General features: G+C 36.7%; 1 protein-coding gene across 2 annotated transcripts in view; it reads left to right on the forward strand.

Moving 5' to 3' along the window:
- Positions 1 to 3,070: 3,070 nt before the first annotated feature.
- The window catches only part of LOC114242137 (uncharacterized), a 62,675-nt gene continuing 52,643 nt past the window's right edge, over positions 3,071 to 13,102 (forward strand). The window contains exons 1-2 of one of the 2 annotated variants that reach the window (XM_028173180.2): positions 3,071 to 3,336; positions 10,813 to 10,861. The gene's annotated coding sequence lies outside the window, so the exon portion shown is untranslated. The remainder of the gene's footprint in view (positions 3,337 to 10,812; positions 10,862 to 13,102) is intronic. The other variant, XM_089730046.1, reaches the window with a different exon arrangement.

The raw sequence follows: 13,102 nt of genomic DNA on the forward strand, positions 1-13,102 counted from the left end.
ACTCCTCCGTGCACGTGCGTGCATCGCACGTGTAAATGTGTGATGAAAGATCACAACTACGAGTGATAAAGTCGTGTTTTAGCCGACTTCAAAAAAGGAGGAGGTTCTCAATTCGGCTGTATGATATTTTTTTATGTTTGTTACCTCATAATTTTTGACTGGGTGAATCGATTTTGATGATATTTTTTTTATTAGAAAGCTGACGCTTCCCGTGTGGTCCCATTAAAATTTAGTCCAGTTCTGATAATGGTATCCATGAGAAAACCTTATAAGTCTTAAATTTGCATTAAGTACGTGAGCGACAAATAGACGAATAACTCAATATCACGCCAACCGATTTCGATGAGCTTCGAGCTTTCGAGCTCACAGCCCACCTGGTGTTACGTTGTTACTGGAGCCCATAGATATGTACATCGCAAATGCGCCACCCACCTTGAGATATAAGTTCTAAGGTCTCAAGTATAGTTACAACGGCTGCCCCGCCCTTCAAACCGAAACGCATTATTGCTTCACGGCAGAAATAGGCCGGATGGTGGTACCTAGTTACCCGCGCGGACTCATAAGAGTTCTCACCACCAGTAATTACGCAATTTATAATTTTGCGGGTTTGATTTTTATTACACGATGTTATTCCTTCCCCGTGGCAGTCCAAAAAGAACAACTAATATTATGTACTAGTTCGGATTACGTTATCATGTTTTGTTTCCAGTTTAGGTTTCTTTTTAAATAGTACCATTCGAATTCTGAATCAATGAGACAAAAAAGATAGGTGTACCTACTAGGTATAAACATTTACCCATAGAATAAACAACTTAACGAGGTATATAATTCATAATAATGACATATTAAATTACAATGAGCTAAAAATTTGCAGGTAATAAAGAAAATTGGTTCCCACGTGGCGCCAGAACAATGACATCAGAAAGTTGTGCGAATATTGCCAGCCAGTGCGAACTAAGAACCGCCGCCATGAAAGTCGAACGATATTATGTGTATTATCTATGATCGAACGACGAACTAACAGCAATATCACTACTTGTTAGCAAGCCTGGCTGAGCTTTTGCTCGCCTACCTGTCCTGATGAAACTGAAAAGGCCTCAGGGCCTCCAGTAACCCTTCAATCATAAAAAAAATAATATCTATAATATAATAATACGTGAAGCAAAAACTTTGTACCCCTTTTTACGAAAATGTTTATTGTCAAACTTTGTTATTGCTTAAAGTATGTGGTCAAATTGAAAATAGGTTAATATTTACTTTTTGGCGGGAACGCGATGAGTGAAGTTGTGTGATTTGTTTTATTTTGTCTATTTAGTGTTTCTTCGGGTTTAAATGTGTAATAATGGTGGTTTATTAACCGTTTAATATCTGTGAAAGTGCACAAATGTGGGAAAATGAAACAAAGCCGCTGGACGTAACTTCTCGTGATCCTCCAAAAAGTCCACTGCAAAAATCTTAGTAAATGACCACCATTTTACTGAGATTAGATTTCATCTCATATCATCTCATTTAATTTCATCCCAGTTGATTAATGTCTCAAATTAATCATCTTCATTTCATTTCACTCCATAATATCATTTTTCATAAAATTAAGAATATCCATTAAATAAGACATGACTTAAAGGTCTCAGTTACCAGGTCATAAAATCTCCTAAAAAAAAAAATTGGTTAATATTGTTTTCTCTTTCATATTATTTATCTATAGACTGGTCTTGGCGAAATCTGTGAATAAAGAAGTATAATAATCTTTGATAATAGAACCTTATTAATGTTCAAACTAATAATTTCAATTAATTATAGTCAAATTTCGACTACATACTGCAATAAATTCACGAGTTACAATAAATTCTGATAAGTGAAAAAGGACAACGCTATAACTCATCTCTATCTTTCTTCTTTTGGCATAAAAACAAATATCTAATAGCAGTTTTCCTGTCAGTATCGCGGAACGTGATTCAACCGTGAATGGCGCAAAAACAGACGCCGATGCTCAGAGAAATTTCTTTCGTGTCTAAGTTTTTGTTGCAAATTAAATTGCCACATAACGGAGTTGTTGGATAAATTAAACTGTGAACATTCGTTATTAAGTTATAAATATTTCGATTAAAACTACGGGAAAAAATGCAGTTAATTATGAAGTTGTTTATATAAGTTTTCAAGTAGCCACTTAAAATTGTATAAAACATAGTAAAGTATTGTAAATTAATTATATTTCAAGTACATAGTGTGGGTTCATCGATTTAAACTTATAAAAAAAAAACATGTCGTGAGATCATCAAAAGTATGGCCAAATAGCCATCGCAACCAGAGCTCTTGGATTGAAACCTCTCCGATCTTAGTACTTAGATTCCTATTCGGTTGTAGTTCCTGAAAGGTGGACTGACCTAAGACCCACCTCATTGTGAGTGATCTGCCAGGAATAATGCCAGGGACACAGTCTAGCAGCCACAAAGCCTTACCCTATATTTTAAAATAAAGAATAAAAATAAACATTGAAGAAATTTATCTTTGTCTATTAATATAGGAAGTGTGTAGGAAGATGATGTTCTTCCACGAGAGTTTCTTTCTCTGAGTAATGTTAAATATATAGTTATTTAAATAAATAATAAAGATAAACAAACTTTCAGAATTGATGCGAATATATGAGAATTCGTGAGAATCGATTATTTAAATGTAAAATGACCTTGTTGCGTATGCGGAAAATAGTTTTCTGTCATATTGGTTTTTATATCATAAACACATGTTAATTCATCTTTATTAAACTGAATCAGTCCTTTCCGGAAAGAATGATGAAGGTTGGTAGCTACAACTTCGGATCTACTTATGCCCTTTCTAGAAGTGGGGGTATTCAACAAGCCGCATAGGTGTAGTAGTAATAGCCTAAGCTTTAGTTAGTTTCATAATGGGCGATCGTCGGCAGACTCCGGTAGACCATCGGATTCTTTCGCGACCTACGCATGAACTATAGCAACTATAGCCGGTATAGCACTGGCGAGAGCGAATGAGACACATTGTCGACAGCGCCCCCCCCCCTCCCTGCCCAGGCACAGATATTACCTTCACAACTCGTCAGTTTAGCTCGAAGTTCGTTCTAGAGCGGTTGTTTCGTCGCCCATTGACGATTTATCCGTCTTTTAATTCGTATATTCCTTGAAAAGAGCCTATAGTCTGAGACTTCTGGACGAAATGTGCGTATCGTTATTTGCCTAATAGTTTTATCGTTTCCGGATAATGGATTTGTGTTGAATTTGTGAGAGGACAGTGTAGTGGAGTTATTTGCGCTACGACGTCGCTCGTCGTGCCTGAGTTGGCGTTGTCCCTCCGATTCTCTGCAAGGTAAATACTCATACTACTATAAGAGTGATCGAATACGTGGACGCAAATAAGTGAATTTTTCTCCTAATACCTTTATATTATTACGGAAGCTCTAGTCTCTCAGACTGCTGAAGATTGTGTACAGTTAAAGTCCAAAGCAATTTATGTGTACCGTTAGCCAACGTTGCGGTCGATGCCAATTCGCGGATGTGCTTGTTAGAAATCGACAAATAAAATTTTGCAACAAAATTTTCGGGTCACATTTAAGAGAACACACCAGTTACGGAAGATTAATCGGGAAAGCTTGCGTTTAATAAAATGCAATTCAATGCCATTATCTGAGTAAAGCGTATTACGTATGCGGAAGTAGCGATACCTCTACAATGTTCTTCAATCACGGCCCGATGAACATCTGGCCTTTGTTTAATGTTTAGTAGGTAGTCACTAAACTCGTCGTATCGATGTACGACTAAACAATTCGTTTCAAACATCGAATGCTTCCGAATAAAAAGGGAACAAATCAAAGATATTTTAATTAGGAAGTCTTTCGATTGATTCGATCAAACGACTCGACTTAAAATGTTCTCCAGCGCTTCTAATAGGCGTGGCAAGTGGCCAAGTGATTCAAGGCTCACAGAGACTGGTTTTTAAATCGAACACTACGAGTGCCCACTTGAGAAGTTTCGACATCATCAGCCGACGGTGGGTCACCAGATAGCCTTTGTGAATTTCTCGTATATTATATAAAACTTATTAGTGTTGATTAACATTAACTATTTCGATGAATGCTAGAGATTCGGTTATTGTGTAGGTATTAAAAAATCCAAACAGTACATATAGGTGTCATGTTTCTTTTTTATCGTATAAAAATCCAAACATATTAAGCGTGACGTTGATAGATTAATGAAATACCTAGATTCGTTTATTAAAAATCACAACCACCTACACACCTTAACAAAGAAAGAAGATCTAGAAGTGGCATTATTAAGTTATTAAGAAGTGGCATTATTAAGGCAAATTAATAAGGCAAACATTTCATTGTTACTTTTATGCACCTTAATTGAAGGTATAACGTGAACTAACTATAACTGCTTTAAGTACTATATTAAAAGTAATCAAAATTGAATCAAAACGTTTTTAAGTGTTATTATCGTCTATTTTTAGGCTAGATGCTATTAGTGTTCGCGAAGCAGTACACTAACAATAAAGTAGGTCGTGATATTTTTGCGCCTTACCTGCAGCAATCCGATCACATGCTTGTTGAAAGCAATGAAATTGAACTAGTTTGACATCGTTAAGTGTGCTAGAAATATGTAGACCAACGCGGTATCAGAGAAAAATTGTTACGAATTCCAAATCAAACACGATAAAAGAACGCTGTCGGCCATGATTTATCGGTTGTTGTCACTCGAACGTAAATGTATCTAAAAAATATTTGATACGTTCCGAAAACGCTGGTGTGGTGTAGATTAATCGCATCATGGCTTTCGAAGAATGTTACTAAATAAACAGGTCAAACACCGAGAATACGTTTTTAGTCGGAAGTGATTCATTCACACATGCACATTTGAATTGGGATCGAGAATCTGAGAAACAAAGTTGCTTCAAATTCATAATGTCGCTCATTCGAAATCACTCAACATAAATATCTGAGTATACTTTTATTGCACTGCAATCAAGTATAATGTAGTAAAACTGTCTTGTTAACGAACTTTTTATTTGTGACTAGAAAATATGGAGGGCAATAGAGCCAGTGAACGACCGAAATAAAGCGTGAAAGATAATTTCTCCGTGGTTTGGCCGATGTCGTCAGCTGATAGTCTGGGGTTAACGACCTCGACTTTGTCTCGATGTCCGCGCACTTATCGTCCTGTACGATGAAAGGTCGATGGGCTATCTGACTATTTTTATAGATCCGATTTACGTTCCGACAACCCTGTTGGATGAAAGAAACGAATTAGGCTCGTGTGTTCGATATTGATTGTTTAAATTGATGATTATTTTGTTTACAAAAACAATTCGTATTCTAGTAATGTTGCGCGTAACGAATAACGCAACGTTGAAGGTCTAAGCGTGAATGATTTATAACCTAAACGAAACTGGTATTTAAACATGTTTTTTTTTTAATACATAATAAGATCCTTTTCGAATAACTTTTCGATGCTTATAGCAGCTCACAAAAAGGAAACAGACATTGCCATCGTACCGGTGACGCCACATCCTCACGAATAAACCGGCAAGGTTACTGTAATTGACCAAGATTGCTTTGCAAGCGTTCACGAAACGCAATATTTCATCTTACAGTTTGACATTTCATAATTTATACCTACGATTTTCCAATTTACGAATCGAAATTCGAAATTTAAAAGCAAACGTAGGGTGCTTCGTAACGAACAATGTGTGGGAAAATAAAAATTGACTGTAATGTATAATTTTAAATAATTGACTACTGTTAGCTAAATATAATAAACAAACAAGTTCACAAAACCACATTTGTATTGTTAACATATTGCGTATAAACTCAACATAACGAACCTACGTTAAGCTCGTTGTACATGTCCTGTAATATGCCGACGCACGACCAAAGAGATTCTATTTAAACATTTTGTACTAGCCCCAGCAAACTGTCAAAAAACGTGACCGCTTGACGGGTCTGCGTTCTCTTCGACCGTAGAAAGGTAAGGACTTGCAGTTGCGTTTAATCTAAGACCAAATATGTGAATACTTCAATAAAACGCAGTTAACCTCTACCTCTATCGGCACGAAGCTTCGTTGAAGCCACAATAACATACCCCTTTTTTCCCTACCTTTGCTGATAGCCTTCAGAGGCTATTTAAGCTTCACGTGAACGTGTAGGTGAGCTCATGGGGCTCAAGCTAGAAGTGTCGCTAACACTGGCCCTAGCAAGAGCAGTGCTTCGCAGAATCTAACCCCGGATCGGAAACGCGACCCACTGAGAAGATCCGGCGAGAAACTCAGTGGGCGAACGTAGCGTCATGCGTTAAAAACATTTTATTCCCTACCTATTCGCTGGTAGCCTAAGGGGCTATTCAAGCTTCTCGCGGACGAGATAATAGCAATCTGGCTGCGAGACATACGCAGCACGATAACTAGGTGGTATTAAACACACTTGAAAGCAATTTAGTAGACGCAACGAACCATCGATGTTGATGTAGTAGATTTGTTAAACTAAGCTTTCATTACTAACCTCTTAACGCCACTATAAGTTGCCTCGAAGCGGCGTCCTTTTCAGTGACAAGCTATAAATTCAACGCAAATACTTACAGCTAACAGCAATTATAGTACGTACAGTGTGTCCATGTAAATTAATTAATCATTTTCATCCGCCATCTTTAAAATACTGTTTTGCTTAGACGCAATGTGTGGGTAGTTGAGTTTCGTTTGATTTCATCTTTCGAGTGTGGGAGTATACAAAAGGTAGATATCGCATTGAATTTTCATTCTAATTTTAGCGTAACAATTTGTCAAAGCTTCACCAAAGCTCCTGTGGCGGGCATGAGAAACGGGAAAATATTATAATTTACTGATTAGGGAACGAATACATAAAAAGGTAAAAATTAATTGAACAGATGAAATAATATTTCAACAGAACGAATGATATTTTTTGGGACTGGGAATTTTCCTCAGATAGGCGTTTGAAAGTCTTATAATTAAATATAAAAGAAAATTGTGTGTTTATATTTAATTACAGATTTATTATTTCGTAAAGAACTATATTTCTTCGCAAAAATTTTTTAAGTAACGAAAAAATTAAAGCAAAGACTTCCATACAGAGTAAAGAAGGGAACAGAAATTCGATTAGAGAGCACTCTAGTGTCGTTTTCATTTAGTTAACCAGTTCGCTCTGTCCGAACCACCATCAAGGGACTAACTTGATTAATTCTGTTGTTTACGTTAACTCGAACGTTGTTTAAATTACTTACAATACTGATTTAGCCTTCGAGACCGGAAATTGCTTTGGGAACTCAATAATTGCCGTGAAAGCTTTCGTTATAAATCGATTCCGTACTCTACTCTGTAACCGTATTGAAAGATGTCACTAAAATGTTTTCATATGGTAAACTCAAAGAGCTATCGTTCGAACCGGGAAACATGATTGTTTCGCCGCGGAAACTGGTGGTAGGTAGTAGGTAGGTAGGTAGGTGGTTTTTACTGGTGGTAGGATCTCTTGCGCCTATACTGAGACCTTAGAACTTATGTCTCAAGGTGGGTGGCGCATTTACGTTATAGATGTATATGGGCTCCAGTAACCACTTAACACCGGGTGATCTGTGAACTCGTCCACCCATTTAAGAAAGAAAAAAAATAGGCAGAAAGACAATTGAATGATACCGCCGATCATTAATTGCTCGCAATAGCCCTTGCCACCGGTTGTGATACCAGTAGTTTGGTCACCTTATTAGTTGGTCATTGAATCGCCGGCTCGGGGTTCGGTTACTTGCAGGACTTAAATGCCGCCATAATCGTCTTATTTGATACGAACATACCGGCGACGAACACGGCGCAATAGACCAGCAATTATTATCACAAGCCTTTTGACGCAGCGACGGATGCGTGGAGGTAAATTGCGCAACGGCTTTTGTCCCCAATCTTCTCCCAGGGTCAACAGTTTCAATTTCGAATGTCAATTAATGTCACTACGCAACAATAACGAAGCTATTGTCGTAAAATTCATATTGTCGGATTAGGTAATCGTAAATTCATCTTGGACAATTTAAAGATTGCCTACATTCAGTAATAAAGTTGTACGAATAAGTTTACTGTTAGAACTGGTTGTGCAAGCATTAACAGAGTGGTGCGACCATCGGGTACTGGTCACTTTCACCGTTCGCGCGTCCGCCATCTTGTCGGCGTGGCCATGTCGTGAGTTTATGCTGCTCAATCTCATTAAAGAATTGGCATGCTTTTGTTACGCGTCACTCGTGTTACGTCACATATACGTCTTACACACAGCACCTACGTGCCCATTAATACATTATTGCTTCAGAAATATTAATATAAAATAAAACTTACATTGATAATTAATTAAAAGACGACAATAAATCAATGAGAATGTAATCAGTTTTTAATTAGCCACTTAATTAACTCCAAGGGATCATGGTCTCCAACATAATTTCATAAATAATCCAATGATTTACCGTAATCGTATTAGGTAAACCTATATACATAGTTCAACTATTTTTACGATTTAATCTCGCGTTTTTATTGTCATTACATTATTTATGACGTTTTAAATACTTTACGGTTTTAGTAGTGACGGACGATTGACGAAACACCAGAGATTAAACTGTAAAAGTAATTCTAATTATCTTTGCTACCCACGAAAACCTGTTTTTTTTTTTTAAATAAGGTAAAAATTACTATTTTGGAATATAGATAGCACAAGAGAAAATATGTATACGTAAGTAATTATTTTACTGATGATGTAGCGATTTTAAGCTCTTACAAGGTCGTTACGAACGGAAACAATGTTTGCCGCGAAGTAGTAATGAATTCATGTTTTAAGGGTTGCTATAGGGCAATTAAGACCGAGATCTACTTCATATTTTACGGAACGGAAACATATAAATATACATACATAAATAGAGCAGGCGAATAAAATCGACTATTTCTTTAATTATGTTGCACTAGTTTTTCGGTCAGACTGTTTTTCTGAAGACAAAAGATTAATCAAATAAATATACATACGTATGTACCTACTCGTTCCGTAAAGTAAACTTTGAAATTCCAAAGTCGTAAGCAGTTGTTTCGGGCACAGAGCTCGTGACCTCCTTTGCCGCGACCGTATCATAGCGACTTCATTTCCTCATAGCTACTTGCCAAAGTTTTGATAAAACATTATTATTATTTTTTTGAGCACCGAAGGTCGTTGCGTTGTTTCATGAATAAATTTAGCTAGATTTTAACGCCACGTCTGCATCCAGTTTCCTCGTCTCTTTTGATGTTACAGCAGATCACGATGTGTTCAAAAAAAGTAATAAATACATTGTAATCATTGCGATGCATCAAATTTTACCGACTATAAGTTCTATTGCAAAAAAAGACCGATAATTTCGGGGCATTTTTAATAATGAAAATTATAATATTTGTGTTACTGATCGGCTTTAGACATCACATGTTGATCAGCAAACTATCTTGAGAATTAGAGGTTTATATTAGGCGAACAGCTTGAATGTTATTGCTCGAAATTTGTATGTGCAAACTGTACTTAAAAATGAAGTCGTCGTGGCCTAAAAGATAAGACGGTGCATTCGTATGTAGCGATGCAACGGTGTTCGAATCCCGCAGGCGGGTACCAATTTTTCTAATGAAATATGTACTTTTTTTGACTTCCACGGTGAAGGAATAACATCGTGTAATAAACATCAAACCCGCAAAATTATAATTTGCGTAATTACTGGTGGTAGGACCTCTTGTGAGTCCGCACGGATTGGTACCACCACCCTGCCTATTTCTGCCGTGATGCAGTAATGCGTTTCGGTTTGGAGGGCGGGGCAGCCGTTGTAACTATACTGAGACCTTAGAACTTATATCTCAAGGAAGCTGGCGCATTTACATTGTAGATGTCTATGGGCTCCAGTAAACACTTAACATCAGGTGAGCTGTGATCTCGTCCACCCATCTAAGCAATAAAATAAATAAAAAAGTTAGCTCTAATCAGGTTTTTGAAAAATATTATCTATACATATAAATTTCTAAGAGTGTATGTTTGATCATTATAGAATTTTAAACGGTGATTCGATGAATTTTCACGAAATATTCAGATAAGCTTAGTAGGTGGGTGATCCTGTGAAGCTTGGTAGCGATCGGGTCACAGTTAAATAAAGGATCAGCCACCAAATAGGACCGAGCCTGACTAATCTATTATATGATACTTACATGTAGATTTCGCTTAGACGCTTTACAATTTTCGTATTAATGCACGATGTCTATCATATAATATAAGAATCAAATAATTCTTGTCCTCACGTAACTAATAAGATCTCCTGGCCATCATTAATCCTTCCTTCATAAACAAAAGAATTTAACATTATAATGAGTACGCACAAATCAGAATGTTCCTCTGAAGTACATGCAAGCACAGATAATAATTATTAAAATTAGTAAAAGTACTTATATACCCCAGAAATGTAGACATCTGAGAATTATATTGTCAAAAGATATTTGAATGCTGTTCCCTCAGCATCATGACATACATGATTTTCTTTAAAGAAGCTATAAAGTGCACTATGGTAGTCAGTTTAATAGCGCTGCTTTCCTGTCTATTTTCAATGGCCGATAAAGATTATTAACTCAAAATAATAAAAAGTAATCCAATTAAAGTCAATTCGGATTAAATGTTATCAAAAATTTGTTACAATACCCAGAAAATGGAACTTGAAGATCGATTCAAATGTCCAAATAAGCTTATAAAATGCTTAAGTCTGAGTCACTGGGTCAGTAAAACGGATTTCAACGCTTATCTTTTTGTTTCAGACATTCCATCGCACTAAGCACGAGGCAATAAGAGATTTTCGCGAATAACGTGAGTATATTTCGTTTAAGTGTAATGTAGTCGTATTTGTTTATTTTATTTACGCTTTTATTAGATTACACGAGGTTTTACCATCTTGGACTATTACCGGAGACCTTACGTGAATTTCACCAATATTCAGACCTTATGATTACTGCCTACTTATACAGTTTAATATCGTGCATACTATTTTCATTACTATATAAAAATAGAGTATATTTAGCACAATATTCAAATGCCGACGAATAAAACTTAATTGATCCGCGAAACACTTAAATTGTAAAGTATTCTTAACGTTTGAAATGATATATAAAAACAGTAAACAGGAAACATTATAATAAAATCTGATATTTTAATCTTTTTGGGATTGGAAAATCTAAATTTGAGTGTAAATGCTTATAATAAAACAATTTAAATCCTGGAACTGAAAACGGATGAAGTAAAAGTAACGATAAAAGAAGAAACGGAAAAAGTCAATTCGTATGACACATTGCAATGGATATACTACGGGAAATATTAATTACCCAAGGAGGGTTAAAACATTGTGGGATAAGACAATTAGAAGAAGAAGGCTAAACGCGAGACAAAACCTTCAAAGTAGTTTTAATTATAATGCGTCTCGTGAAAGCAAAAAAAAAACTATTCAGACATTAGAATAGATGTAGGATTTTACGCTGCAAATGAAGCCGATGTCCCCATGCCTCTGACAATGTTCAATAAATAGCGGAGAGGAGATTTGTCATTACGTCTGTTACATACATACGGTACATTTCTGCCGCGAAACAAATATGCGTTTCAATTTGAACGATGGGATACTTTTTGTAATAAAATTGGGACTTCGACCGCAGATCTCAAGGTGGTATGATGGCATTCGCATTGTGCTGATACGGACTGTGGTAACCACGGCAAATAGCAAATACTAGGACACGTTTAAACAAATACATAATAATATTATGTTTTTAATATCAAACTTTATTTACATTCTAATCGCTTTAAGTTTGTGTATACATATATGGATGTTGTATATATATTGTGTATGCAGATTTTAATGGCCAGTCCGTATTTAGATCGTACGTGACCGCTTTCTCCGTCCAAGTTTTTTCTATGACCGGTTGTCTGGAAGAGATCGTTGTTAGCGATAAGACCGCCATTTGTACGGTTTTTTTACCTTGCTTATTTATCTAAACTTGTGCACAATGAAATGTAATATATCAAATAGCTATAGATATTCTGCACAGAAATGTCAAAATAAAAAGGATTAGCTCATGTCTATGTCGCGATCGACCTTCTTATAAATACCTACGCGAAAACTTGTGTTGAAACGGAAAGAGGTTCATTGGCCTTCAGAGAAAAAAAATATTTAACAGATAATGTTTAGATGTAAGCACCGCATGTGTACGTTCTATGTATACACGAGCCCGTAGTAATAAACTAGCGTTCCGCTTTCGAACATGTGGCTGCGCGATAATAATTCAAATATTTTTAACGTGACGCCTACTTTGACGAATCCGTAAATAATTACTTTTTTTGTTCAAATCAACTGGGCCCGTAACATAGCTGTAAAAACAGAGTCCTAGATTTAACGAAACTAGACTAAGATTTTCTTTTGCTTTATGTCAGGTACAGTTACGAGACTAGAAAATACGAACAAATACGTTTTCGACAAAGGTCCGGCCGGGAATCTAACCAGAATCCATCATCTCGTTTTTACCATCGCACCGCCCGCCACCGAAGTAGAGTTCATCCATACTACCTGGAGCCACTGCGTTCATCCACAGTGCGTTTCCAGAGATCATTTTTACCACGTACCATCCGGTTTTGGAATGAGTTCCCCTCCACGGTGTTTCCCGAGCGCTATGACAAGTCCTTCCTCAAACGAGGCTTGTGAAGAGTATTAAGCGGTAGGCAGTGGTTTGGCTCTGCCCCTGGCATTGCTGACGTCCATGAGCGACGGTAACCACTTAACATCCGGTGGGCCGTATTTTCGTCTGCCTGCTCGGGCAATAAAAAATAAAAAATCTTTAGCGGTCTTAGTGTATCCATGTTGCAGTTTGGTCTTTAAGCAGACGACCGGCCACAGGCCCTAAGTAAACCCCCCACAAAGCCCTTACTTTGGCAAATCGGAGTAGGATTTCGCCTATAGGAAAAGCCTACAGATAGATCTTCATTGGATCGAACATCGTTATCATTGATGTTATTTTTATCGAGATGAATGTTCCTATTATTTCTATTTGGAACTTATATTCAAATATT

The sequence above is a fragment of the Bombyx mandarina genome, chromosome 09 (assembly GCF_030267445.1).
Source record: "Bombyx mandarina strain Sakado chromosome 09, ASM3026744v2".
Taxonomy (NCBI): Eukaryota; Metazoa; Arthropoda; class Insecta; order Lepidoptera; family Bombycidae; genus Bombyx; species Bombyx mandarina.